This window comes from Uloborus diversus, chromosome 6 (assembly GCF_026930045.1).
Source record: "Uloborus diversus isolate 005 chromosome 6, Udiv.v.3.1, whole genome shotgun sequence".
NCBI classification, from domain to species: domain Eukaryota; kingdom Metazoa; phylum Arthropoda; class Arachnida; order Araneae; family Uloboridae; genus Uloborus; species Uloborus diversus.
In genome coordinates this window covers 39,131,390-39,144,066 of record NC_072736.1, presented here as the reverse complement: position 1 = coordinate 39,144,066, position 12,677 = coordinate 39,131,390, and positions in this window count along the sequence as shown.

The following is a 12,677-nucleotide window of genomic DNA, read 5'->3' as shown; positions in this document are numbered from 1 at the left end:
TGATAATATTGTTAATGCTTTACTTACTCACTTGTTAAAGCTTTTCTGAAACGCCGAGTCTAGAGTAATGAAGTCTGTTCATTAGGTAGCGTTTTATCATGAAAGTACAGCATAAAAAATCATACGTAAATACCTTTTTGATGTTACGGTTGTACTTCAAGTGTATTAACAGCTGTTTAATGAACTTTTGGCTAATAAGGATTTTTTCGAACTTCTTCAGGTTATTTTATTATTTATTTAATCAGCAACTGTGCAAGAACTTGGCGAGGAAAAAAATGTAATTAAATTGTACAAATTATCAGGCTTTTCCTTTTATGCTTTGACTTACCACGCAGCACTTTCTTTATTGCCGTAATATTGTTTTTTTCGTGTCTCTGCTTAATATAAAAGCAACTTACCATTTACTATCTTAATACAATATACGTATGCTTAATTTTTTTGCTGTCCTATCAATCTGAAGAAAATGGCATGTAGGCGAATACCAAAACGTTGCTGTTGCATAATTACTTTCCCTAGACATATTCTCACAGGATGGGTTTAGTAACTGCGCCTCTAATAAGTGTATAACAATACATTTATGATAATGCCAACCATGTCATGTTACTGGCAAGTTAGGTGGATATGTATGACCTTTAAACATGTTGATAACGTCAGAAATATTTCCGAAATATACAAGCATCCTTAAGAAACATGTTTTAAATTGTCTCATTTTAATAAATATGACTTATTATTGTGCTGTACCTTCTTTATTTCAGAAATCAAAATGTCTTATATTAATATAAACTGTTATAGAGTATCATACGTATTAGCTACATCCAGTGATGTTCCCATCAATTTTTCTGATGGTATACTCCCAGTAATCAGTTATGCACAATATGTGTATGCGATCATATACATAACATGTCATGAAATGAATACTTTTGAAGCTTGAGGGTATACGCTATATGTCTAAAAAATGTTTGAGAGTATACGGCGTATATGGAGTATATACGCTATGGAAACACCTCTGGCTACATCTGAGTCGTAAAAAAATAATATACACTGCTCGACATTGAAAATGCAACACCAAGATGGAGTGTTCAGAAATTTATGCAAATTTTAGAGTAGACGTACATCACCGGGTTATGTAAATGATGTGAAATGCGCAGCTCTCCGACGCACGTGAAGTAAGATATAAGGGAATGAACTTGCAGAATGGGCAATATTCGTGTCGTAATGTCTGATTGGAGAATTATCGAAGAAATTTTGTTTTTGTCTTGGAGGATACGTGTAAAACGAGAGAATGTCAGGCCGTCGTCAATGAAAGCACTTCCAGCAGATAGACGATTTTACGAGGGGTATGGTGATCGGACTGAGAAGGGGAGGTTGATCCGTACGTCAAGTCGCAGCTGATACCCACATGGATGCGAGCACGGTGCATCGGCTGTGCCGAAGATGGTTGGAACAAAGAAATGTGGCAAGATTGAGGGGTGCAGGGGCAGCCAGAGTGACGTCAAAACGCGTGGATCGACGCATCCACCGACAAGCTGTAGCAGATCCACAAGTCACTTGTTCCTTGATTCTGCAGCAGGTGCAAGATACCCTAAATGTCCCCGTGTCAACCAGAACCATTTCCCGTCGTTTGGCTGCACGTGTCTGCAATCACGGCGTCCGCTAAGAAGACTGCCATTGACCCCACAACATAGACATCAACGTTTAGAATGGTGCCAGACTAGAGCGACGTGGATGACAGAATGGCGAAATGTCGTGTTCTCAGATGAATCCCGCTTCTGTTTATCCAGAGATAGTCGCCGTATACGTGTGTGGCGTCGACGTGGAGACAGATCTAACCCGGCAGTAACTGTGGAACATTTCACCGCACGACAACGTGGCATAATGGATTGCGGCGCAATTGCGTAGAATTCCATATCACCTCTAGTTAGTTTTCAGGGTACTATGACGGCCCAACGATACTTGGATAATGTTCTGTGGTCGGTGGCAATCCCTTACCTTCAAGAGCTACCTAATGCAATTTTTCAGCAGGATAACGTCCGACCACACCCCATTATCGCCCATTAATATGAAGTCCAATTAAGTTAAGCCATTGAAAAAAAAAAAAACTGTGAATGGGGTGGTTTCTTTCAGTCAAAAGTACTACTTTTAGTCGTTGAAATGGAGAGAATGAGCAAAAGAAAATAACATGGACCTAGAAAATACTTCCATTTTCCCAACAGTTTTTTTTAAAATTATTTTTTTTAAATGTCCGATTTTTCAAACAAGGCGAAGGTCTTTATGACGTGACAAATGACGCACTTTGCCGCATCTTTCTACTACATTTCCACGTTATGATAATTAAGCAGCGAATTAAAATTGCACTCTACGCTTGCTACCAACCATATCGTTGCCAATACACGTGAGTAAAGATGCAACTTAAATATTTTGGACCGTGAATGGCAGCACTGAATAGCATTTCATCGTTTGTGATGTCATCGGCAAAAGCGTTAAACGATGAAAGAGCACCGATTTAAGTTATTTTTAAAAAAATTAAACTTAAAGAAATTATTTAAAAAATGGTCAGATCCTATGTTTTTAAGCATGCTCTTTCCGAAAAAAATACTTTTAAAATTTTGGAAACGACCCCATTGACACGTAAAGCTGACGATTTGCAACTATAACTATGAAAATTTCTCTTCTAGCTTTAAAAATTTTAACTTGCTTAGGGTTGCCAGATTTGGCTGATATTAGCCACTTTGGTTTATTTCAATCAGACTTGGTTAAAAACCAATTCGAAAGCATTATGGTTATCGATTTAAGGCTTTTTTTTTTTTTAAAGCGAAGTTATTGCTTGATCATCTTTTATTTTATTTATTTATTTATTTTTTACACTTCAAATAACTTTACATGTTTTTTAAGTCACGCATTTTATTTTATTTCAAAAAAACATATGTTTTTATATTTTGTTAAGATTGATGTTATAATTTGTTGTAATGGTTTGTGGATCATCAGTTTTTTTGGATAACATGCTGTATGTAGCATTTTCTGGTATAAAGTGACCAACTACACTAAAAGTACTTATTCCAAAGGAAAATCTCGATTGGGATAAAATCGTGAATCGCAACATAGTATGGAAAGTAGTATTGGGTTAAAAACCGATTTTACCATAGTAAAGTTGACTCCAAATTTTCCTGTCATTAATTAAAAGTTCAAAATCTTTTAATTAATGACAGAAAAATTGTAGAGTGGAAACAAAAATGTAGCATATAGTTTAATGCAAAATGTTGATTTAATTGCATTCGGAATCTTCTGTTTGATACTTTATTGTTATAAGAAGGTCGCGGCGCATTTTCAATCCTAACAATGTTTTTTATATTTATTGTTGCCATGTTTGGTCTTAGAAAATACTTTTTCGGCAATACCGTGCGTTAAATATTATTAAAGCAACGAGCTCAGAGCTTCCCTAGGTGGATGTCTGTGGGGAAGAAGATGCCTATATTCAGTGGTAAGCTTCTTATAGCTTAAATGATTATAATGCTGATGAAGCGTTCACATGTATAGTATATATCGCGTTTCTCTGAAGCATATCCAACGACCGGCGAGAAGCTTAATATTTCGTTATCGTGATGCTTTTCAAGTATATTTGAAAAAGTATCGAAAGTTGGGAAAACACGAGTTGACAAAAAATAATTATTTTAAAGCTGAGCGTGGCACGGTCATCCAGGTACTGTGTTTCTAATTTGACAAAAAAAAAAAAAAAAAAAAAGAGTATAATCATTAATTTGCATTTTTTTCGACATATATATGAAACTAAGTCTATTGATACACCAGTGATGACCCACCTAGAACCAACGTAAACAAGCGCATCATCAAATTTAGAAGGCACAAGATGCAACTATGAACAGAAGAAATGATAAAATACTTTTGATGGGAGGCTGCTTTTCTGCCGTTACGATCGTTGACGACAACTGATGTACTTTAAGTTGATTAATGTACAAAGTTCTTTGTAGCAAAATGTTGACTTACAAGTTTTTAAATAAAACAAATATGACAGGGGTGGCCGTCAAGGAGTGAAGAGAGTTTATGGCGCATACTGCACCATTGATATTTTTAGGGGATTTTCAGATTCCTAGGGAAGAGTGTGTCTGTAATATTTGAGAGTGGATGCGCAAAATATTTTGTTGGAGAAGTGCACCCCTGAATATGAGATAGATTAGAACCATGGTTTTGTCCCCTGCAGCTTAATTTTAGATTTGTTTAAGTCAATTGTTTAAAAATGATCAAAAATTTACAATTGAAAATCATTTATAGGACCCACGTAATCTGTCATTGTTCACAAGAAAGATTTCTTTTCTAATTGAATATTTCCTCCTGAAACTGCTATAAGTGCAGTAAAGCTTAAAAAATAATAACAACACCGACATTTCCCCTTCCTACGTAAATGTTTCCTTTTTTAATATTCCTGAAAATTTTTCCTTTTTATCGCTAACTTTACAACGTTGAACTTGCTTTCATGACTCTACTTAGATTATTTTTCATATTGCTATAACTTTTTCTTGAAGTAGACTAAAAAAAAAAGGAACGTAAGTTATAGTGGAGAAAAGACGGCAACTAAATTTGTCAGCTAAAAAAACATGCTTTCCTTTGATGCTTTGGTTGAAAAGCAGTGCACCATTACCTCTTTCTGCAGTTAAATTCGTCTAAATACGCCGAGCTCATAGTGACAGAGGGAATGACGGAAGAATAGGAAGGAGCGGGGGGGGGGGAGCAGTGTAACTTGGAATCCTAATGACAAGGATGTCCTGAAGAAGGGATATTTCGTTCAATCGCATTTATGTCTGGTATGGACTTGAGTCCACCCCTTGATGTAACATTTTTGTGCTCTAGTACATATGAAATTGAGCAGCAAGTTAATGCATCACTTAAAACTAACAATAAAGTAAAAATAAAACAGAAATATATATTCTAATTTATGCACGGATTCATTTCCATTGAAAGAAGCGTGGGAAACCTCTATATTCCTGAAGTGCGAAAAACTTACCATAAAATTGAAAATAAGTGCATAAGCTGAATTCTTGTGAACTCCTACGAAAATTAAGCACTGAATCTATCGCGGTTTTATTTGTTGAAAAAATCATAACCAATGCTTACAAAACTAATTCATTATTTCTTGTATGCAACCATTAATAATTTCGTAATTTTAAATTTTATAATGGGAGTCAGATGTTGAAGATTAAAAACTCAGAAATGGACAACCATAGCGAATGAAAGAGAAAGAAAATATTAGAGTTCCAAGGACAATGAATTAATCACAATGTTTTTACCTGTTTGGGATTTGTCTGTAATAAATTTAAGGGCCAAAGAGAATTTCCTCGTACAGAAGAAAAAACATTCAGGGATCTTGGAAAAGAAAAATCAAGAACTGCAATAGCATTAGATATCCGAAATAGTTCAGTTTATATAAAAAAAGAAAGCGAAGAGATCAAAATGTGGGATCATGTTGATCTGTCAGGTGTTGATAAAGATCTTGGGAAAGAATAAAAACATCTGATCCAACCGGCCACATGGGTCTCTTTGATCCTGTCTGAAAAACATTCAAGAAAACTTTGGTTAGAAAAGGATGTTTTGCGGTAAAATTAGATTAAATTCTTTCATGCATTATACATGGAATATGGAGGGCTTTCTGTTGCTTGCGCGGCATAGATAATGATGTAAAATATGGAAACTTCTAAACTGTGCTTATCTCCATGTAATATGCATATGTTTATTTTGCGTTAACAAGAGCAATATATTTTTCGAAAACGTTTGTTTTTGAGTTATGAGTTTTTGAGTTGTTGGTAATATCCTTAAAAAGAAAGCTGTTGCCGAATTCATTTTTCAATACCATATAGTATTTAAGAAGGTTTTCAATACATACCAATAAGCGTTACGATATTTCATGTGGACAACCCCTTCAGTCGGAATTATGAAAGACTAAACCAAAAAAGTTTATATTTGGTACACAGTGTACTATGGTGATGAGTATCTTACAAAAAAAAAAAAAAAAAAAAATCAAGTTCGAAGGTGAAAAATTAAAAAAAGTTATGATGCGTCCACCATTCCGGACTTATATTTTTGAAATAAATATTTCAGATTAAAAAAAACGATGAAAAATAAAACAAACTTCATTGTAAAATGTTCTTCGAACAAATATCAATTATTATATAAGCATTTAAAATGGTTAAGAATAAATTATGTACTTTAAAAAAAATCAGGAAAAAACATAATTTTTGCGACGAGAATGAATGGTTGGAAAAATGAGCCTCTCCCAATCCCTATATGTTAGTGTTGTCCATCTCTAAAATAAGAATTCTTCCACAGATAATAATAAGCAGAATGTGAAGAGTGAACTACAAAAAAGAAAATAATAGTAATTGAATTAATTATCAAATGATTAGCAGCTGTTTAAATTTCATGTCCGGTATACCGAACGCTAGGTCTGAAAGAGAGATTAGTATTTCGAACCAGTTTCAACCAAGTTTATCGAGATAACGGTAAAGAGGATACTAAAGTTTACTTAAACACTCGCAAAACTACGTCAACAATCGCAAAATTATAGAAATGTAGTTTATTCAACTTGGAAATGAGATAAAAAGAACTGAAACATCTTTGCGTACTACAACTCAAATTCAAAATAATAGAATATCAGAACTGTTTGAACACAACTTGTCCCTGAGACGGGAAAAATAAATGCATGCAAATGAAAACGACTAGAACTCGTTATTCATGAATGGGTTAATCAATTTGAACAATTTTTCAGATATTATTTTAACAAATTATGGATCATTAACACATTGGAAAAATTGATAGATTTTTATATAGGTCAAAAAATTAGAATAATCTATTAATTCAATGTGAGTTTTAAAAAAATAACGAAACTATTTGCTTACCAGTTACCCTATAGTTTGTCCCAAGTAAGAAGCTTGGTGCCCGGACAATTTTACGCACTGTCTTTTTTGCTCAAAATGGGTCGTCAATGTGATAAATAGGAAAAAAACGAAATGAAATATCGTATCACTTCCTAAAGTTAGGAAAAAAAACTATCCAACTCAATTCAAATGAACGTTTTACAATCTATGGTATGTAAGATTTTAAAGGAATATAGAAGGACTGATCAACTAAAAAGTAACCGAAGTAAATGAAGTAAAAAAATTTTAACACTTGGCAGAGATGAACTCAAATTAAAGTAAATGGTCCAAAATAATCGTTGAAAAATGCTGCTTACGTCCATAAGTGTTGGACAGCAAGTATAGTTATCTTATCCACGCCAACTACACTTGGACGATTGCATAAACTGCAATTTTAATTGCAGATCTACTAAGTACGACCAAAGATAAACATGCAGCAGAAACGTGTACGACTCTCCTGGAGCAAAGAGAAGCTCAAACAGGGGCAGCTAGTGTGGAAAAGTATTATATTCAGTGATGAATCTTTCTTGGAAACTGAACAAAAAAGGGGGCTCGTGTTTGTCGTTTAAAAAGAAAAGCTTGTGAGAAATCTTGTGTAAGAGTTCTCTCCACTTTGACACATCCTTCTAGGTTTGTGAGTGCATGACGGCTGCTGGAATAATTGGGAAGTTTTATATATATATATATATATATATATATATATATATATATATATATATATATATATATATATATATATAAATATATATATATATATATATAAATCTCGTGTCACGATGTTTGTTCGGGGTAAACTCCGAAACTACTCAACCGATTTTTCTCAAATTTTATATCTATGTGTCATTTGGTCCAACTTAAAAGATAGGATAGTTTTTATAATTTTTTATCGCAAATTTCATATTAATTATGCAATAATAGTGTGAATTAATTGTTTAGTTCTAAAAATTCTTAATAGATGGCGGTGTAAGTTAATTAATCGATATAACTGTAACATTGTATGACTTACTGCTAAAAACACCATGATAAAAAAACTCAGAAATGATGCTTAGAATTTCTATATAGCGTTGTCGGATATTACTGGTTATTATTCACTTCCTGAGAAAATCAACTATATTTTTCAAAACGTTTCCTTAAAATGCTACAAATTGCAGATTTCACACCGTTGTGGAAAATATTTTTCTCCACCAGTATCAAGATTAACTAAACGTATTTAATAGGTGTATCGGTTTCGGCGCGATTACGGTTCGTCCAGATTGACTCAACACCCAATGAGTGCGAAAAGATGTCTGGATCAAGAAGCTTTGCAAGAGCTGCAGAGGAACAACCTTCGACTTACTTGCGTGAGAGTCTGTCTTCGCGTTGGCAAAGCGTGCATTAATGAGTTGAGAACTTTCTTAGAAAAGCAGGAAGGTTCTAGGCTATTATATAAAACATGCGTTAGGCTTCGCTGAAGGTGCCAGAATCATAACTGCCTTTAACCAAGAAGACTACTGAACTCTTCAAAAATATTCCAGTTAATTTCAGGAAGGTTAATGAATTTAAGCGGAAAATAAATATTTTCTTTATTTTGTTCCCCAAGAGATTTTTAATATCATTAATTCTTGCAAAGATACGTTCGCAACAGAAAATTGCAGTGACAATTGCATCGTCAGGCATTGCTGCTACTTTTTTCAGATGGTAGACGAACAGCACATTCAGCTTTAAAGTTGCCTACTAGATATTCATAACAAACAAAAGCAATATGTAACATTAAAGAAAAAATAAAAAACGCAGAATGGCTGTAGTGTTGCAAGAGAGTGAAATTATAATTTTCGATAAGTGTACTAAGGCTCATGAGTAAAAACATTCATTCGAAGCACATCATAGGATTGTGCAAGATTTGAACGGCAACGATAAATTTTTAGGCGAAATTGTCTGAATACTCCTGAGGATTTCCGGCAGACATTACCAGTTATTCCGATGAAATCAACGCATGATTAAAACAATCGTTTTTATAGCGTAATGTCGAGATAATGCGATTGGCCATGAACATGCGAATATAAATGCAAAATAATCTAATCACACAAATATTTTCTAAGCAACTGCTGGGTATTGGAAACTGTGAAATTGAACTCCATCAAAATATACAGTACAACAAAGAGTCAGACAATTTCTACACTGCCGTTGAGACGAAAAGTGAACTAATTGAGAGACTATTCCCAGATAAATTGAATTTTTTAAAAATCATAATTGCCTCTGAAATCGCGCTGGTTTTGTAGCAGTTTTAATTTCGGTAAACATTCCCGAACAGACAGGAATATTTGTGGATCGCCAATTGTTGACTGTCAAATACATATCCCGTTGCATGTCGCAAATTGTATTTATTGGTCGCACAAAGTCATTGGGAGTAGACACTTTCTAATGCAGGTTTGACATAAGGAGAAACAGTATTCGTCAACTGTTTAAAACAATTTTGACGACATACTATCCAACACAATCATCATTTTGTAAGGAGAAACTATATAAATTTCACGTTTGAAGACGCATTTCATAAAGTTTAACAAACATACAAATGTCCAAATCCAGATTTTACACCAGAGATGAATATGAAGATTTAATTTTAACTGAAGGATTTTGCTTTTCAATTTCAAATTTTCCACTTAGTTATTATGATATGCCGTCACTTGATAGTTGGGCCACCGACTTAGTTAACACTGATTTGCAACGTATAACAACAGAGCAATGACGCTGTCTTAGCTACAATTATTTCGAATAATGAGCCATTACTGACGGCTGGAAAAAAAAGCTCCCCATTGATGCTGAACAAGCCTATACAGTTGTCGATGAAAACAAAGCAGTAAACATTCCAACTGAATTTTTAAATTCCCTCGATACACTAGGAATGCGACTTCACGATTTCCGGTTGAAAATTGGCTCAACAATTTATTCTTTTTCGCGATTTAAACCTACCTAAATTCCGCAAAGGTACACATTTCTTCATCAAAAGTCAACAATTTTGTCGGGAAAGTTAAAGGGAGAAATGTTTGTGTTGCCACGTAATCCATTAATAGCGTCATAATTTTCAAACACATTTGAAAGGCTTCAATTTCTGATTCGTTTAGCTTTTGCAAAGACCATAAATAGATTTCAAGAACAAACAATGTCTTCTTTCGGTTTGGACATGAAACATAAATATTTCTCTTATGGGCAACCATATATCGCCTACTCACACGTGGAAAGTTATCATACTTTTCGTATTAGCAAAAGACTGGTTAAGCAAGAACATTATGCACGACTTAGTGCTTAGACAGTTTTCAGTTTTCAAATAATAAAAACAATAGTTCGAAGTCAATGTTATCTACTTCATTGAAATTTTTTTTATTTTTATATGTTTTTAATTTAGTTAGTGTATTTTGTAAAGAAGTTTTTGATTACAAACTATAGAGAAAGCTAAGGTGAATAAAATGTAGTATAGAATCTAAAAGTGTATGGTGGTTTACGCTTAGTTTCTACATTTGGTATTTTACAATCAGTTTCGATATTTAATATCACTTTCAAGTTATTTTTTTTTTTTTTTTTTTTTGCGGAAGTCATACTTACAAAATTTACTAAGCGTAAGTATAGTGCTTTTTCCATAGAAAATTAAGTAAGTACTTACTGAATTCAATAAGTACTTTCTTCAGCCTGCACTGTAAAGAAAAAAAAATCCGAAACGTTACTGAGTAAAAATTTTCGATACTTGCTTGCAGTTCTGGCTAAGCTTTGGCTATGTTTGCATTACTGCTTATAGAAGTTCCTTAGTAAATCAGAAAGGTGCTAAGCTTTTTTTTGTATCCCTTTCTAAGTTTACATTAAAGTTCCAGAAGCACGACTAACTTCAAACGGGAAGATCTTCGAATTTTTCAAGAGGCTTCCGAGATGATTTCAGGAAGGTTATTAACTTTTATCGGAAAACTTTCCGGGTTTTGGCATGACATGTTATTGGCAGAAATTGGCCACATCAGCTGCCCATAATTTTCCAGGAGCATTTAGGAATCCTTTTTACATTGAATCACGCCCATTATCAATCTCATATGTTTTAAAATCGGCTATACTATTTTAAGCTCTAATAAAAATATTTATTTGATTCTATCAAAATAATAAGTAAAAATTTATTTTAATCCAACTTCTTTGCCACAGCAACGCGTGGCTGGGTCAGCTAGTATATATATATATATATATATATATATATATATATATATATATATATATATATATATATATATATATATATATATATATATATATATTTTTATATATATATATATATATATATATATATATATATATATATTTTTATATATATATATATATATATATATATATATATATATATATATATATATATATATATATATATATATATATATATATATATATATATATATATATATATATATATCTTAAAATAAAACAATGCGTGACTTCCGTTGTTGATACTTCCTACTTCCGCTGTATGATACTTCATCTGAGGCACAGCAGTTACACATTTAGTGACACTTTTTATCTTAAACAAGATTCTACTCCGTGTCGCATCTCTAAATCGATTCATATATTTTAAACAGAAATAGGAATTTCTATATTAAACTGATCAAGCAACTCTACCAATCTCAATACGATCAAGAATTTCTGGTGGTGCAATCAAATCTAAAGAAAGCGGTTCAAGACCTGGTGCCCGCCAACAAAATTGAACTAGTTGCCCCATTGAAGAGGGTACGGAAACAGTGACAGAAATGATTAATGTAAACAGGTGGTAGAATTTGTGTGAGAAAGGATTAAAGCATTAAATACAGCAAAAAATGACGCATTCGAGTATTGATATTGCTCCTTTTGAAAGTCTTTTTCGCCCTTTAATATAAATATTCTAATTTTTTGACTCAATGTAAATCTTCATCACTCTAAACTTTTGGATTATTCTACCTCAGATTATTTTTAATTGAGTATATTTGAAATGAAATGCACACTTTAAAGTCTAAGAAAGGTGGTACGTTCATTTAAATACCTAATTTTCACTCATATTTGGTTAGAATAAACTTTTTTTCAAAAAGTGGGAAGTATTCTATTATTTTGAATTTGGGTTGTATTTGGAAGTACGGAAGGTAAGGTATGTGTTCGGGTAAGCAGGTTATCACGTAGCTGTTAGCAAGTGGATGTTGTAGCAGCTGTTTAACTTCATCACGCTAGCTCATAAAAAAAGCCGAAACATAAAGTGACCCTAGCTGAACAAATATGGTAAGAAAAAATGTAATTTTGAACAGATTACTCTCATAAAACACGATTTATGTCATGAAATAGTCACTTACGCCTCTCTTTGTAGTGCATTAGATACTGTACGGGCTTTTTATGAAAGGAAAAGTCATTCTAAGAACTTTGATACTCAATGTCTCTATCTTTAATTAGTTACAGTCGAACTAGCTTATAACGCGCGCAAAGGGAGCGCGATATTGGCTGGTAATAACCGATTTCTCATAAAAAGCGAGTTCCTGAAAAAAATCATAAAAAGTTATCATAGTTTCAAAAAAAAATCCTAAAAATTCATCATAGTGACTTTTGCTCTTCTTCTTTTTAAGCACTGTTCAGTTTGAACTGTCTGAATATCTAGAATACACATAATGTGTGTATTCTATACATATATTTAACTTTTAAATCTTTCTAACTTCACAAATTAAAAATTGCTGTCATCGCTATTTCTCAGAATTTATTGTTAATTACTAATTTTTATTGACTTTGGAATGTCAA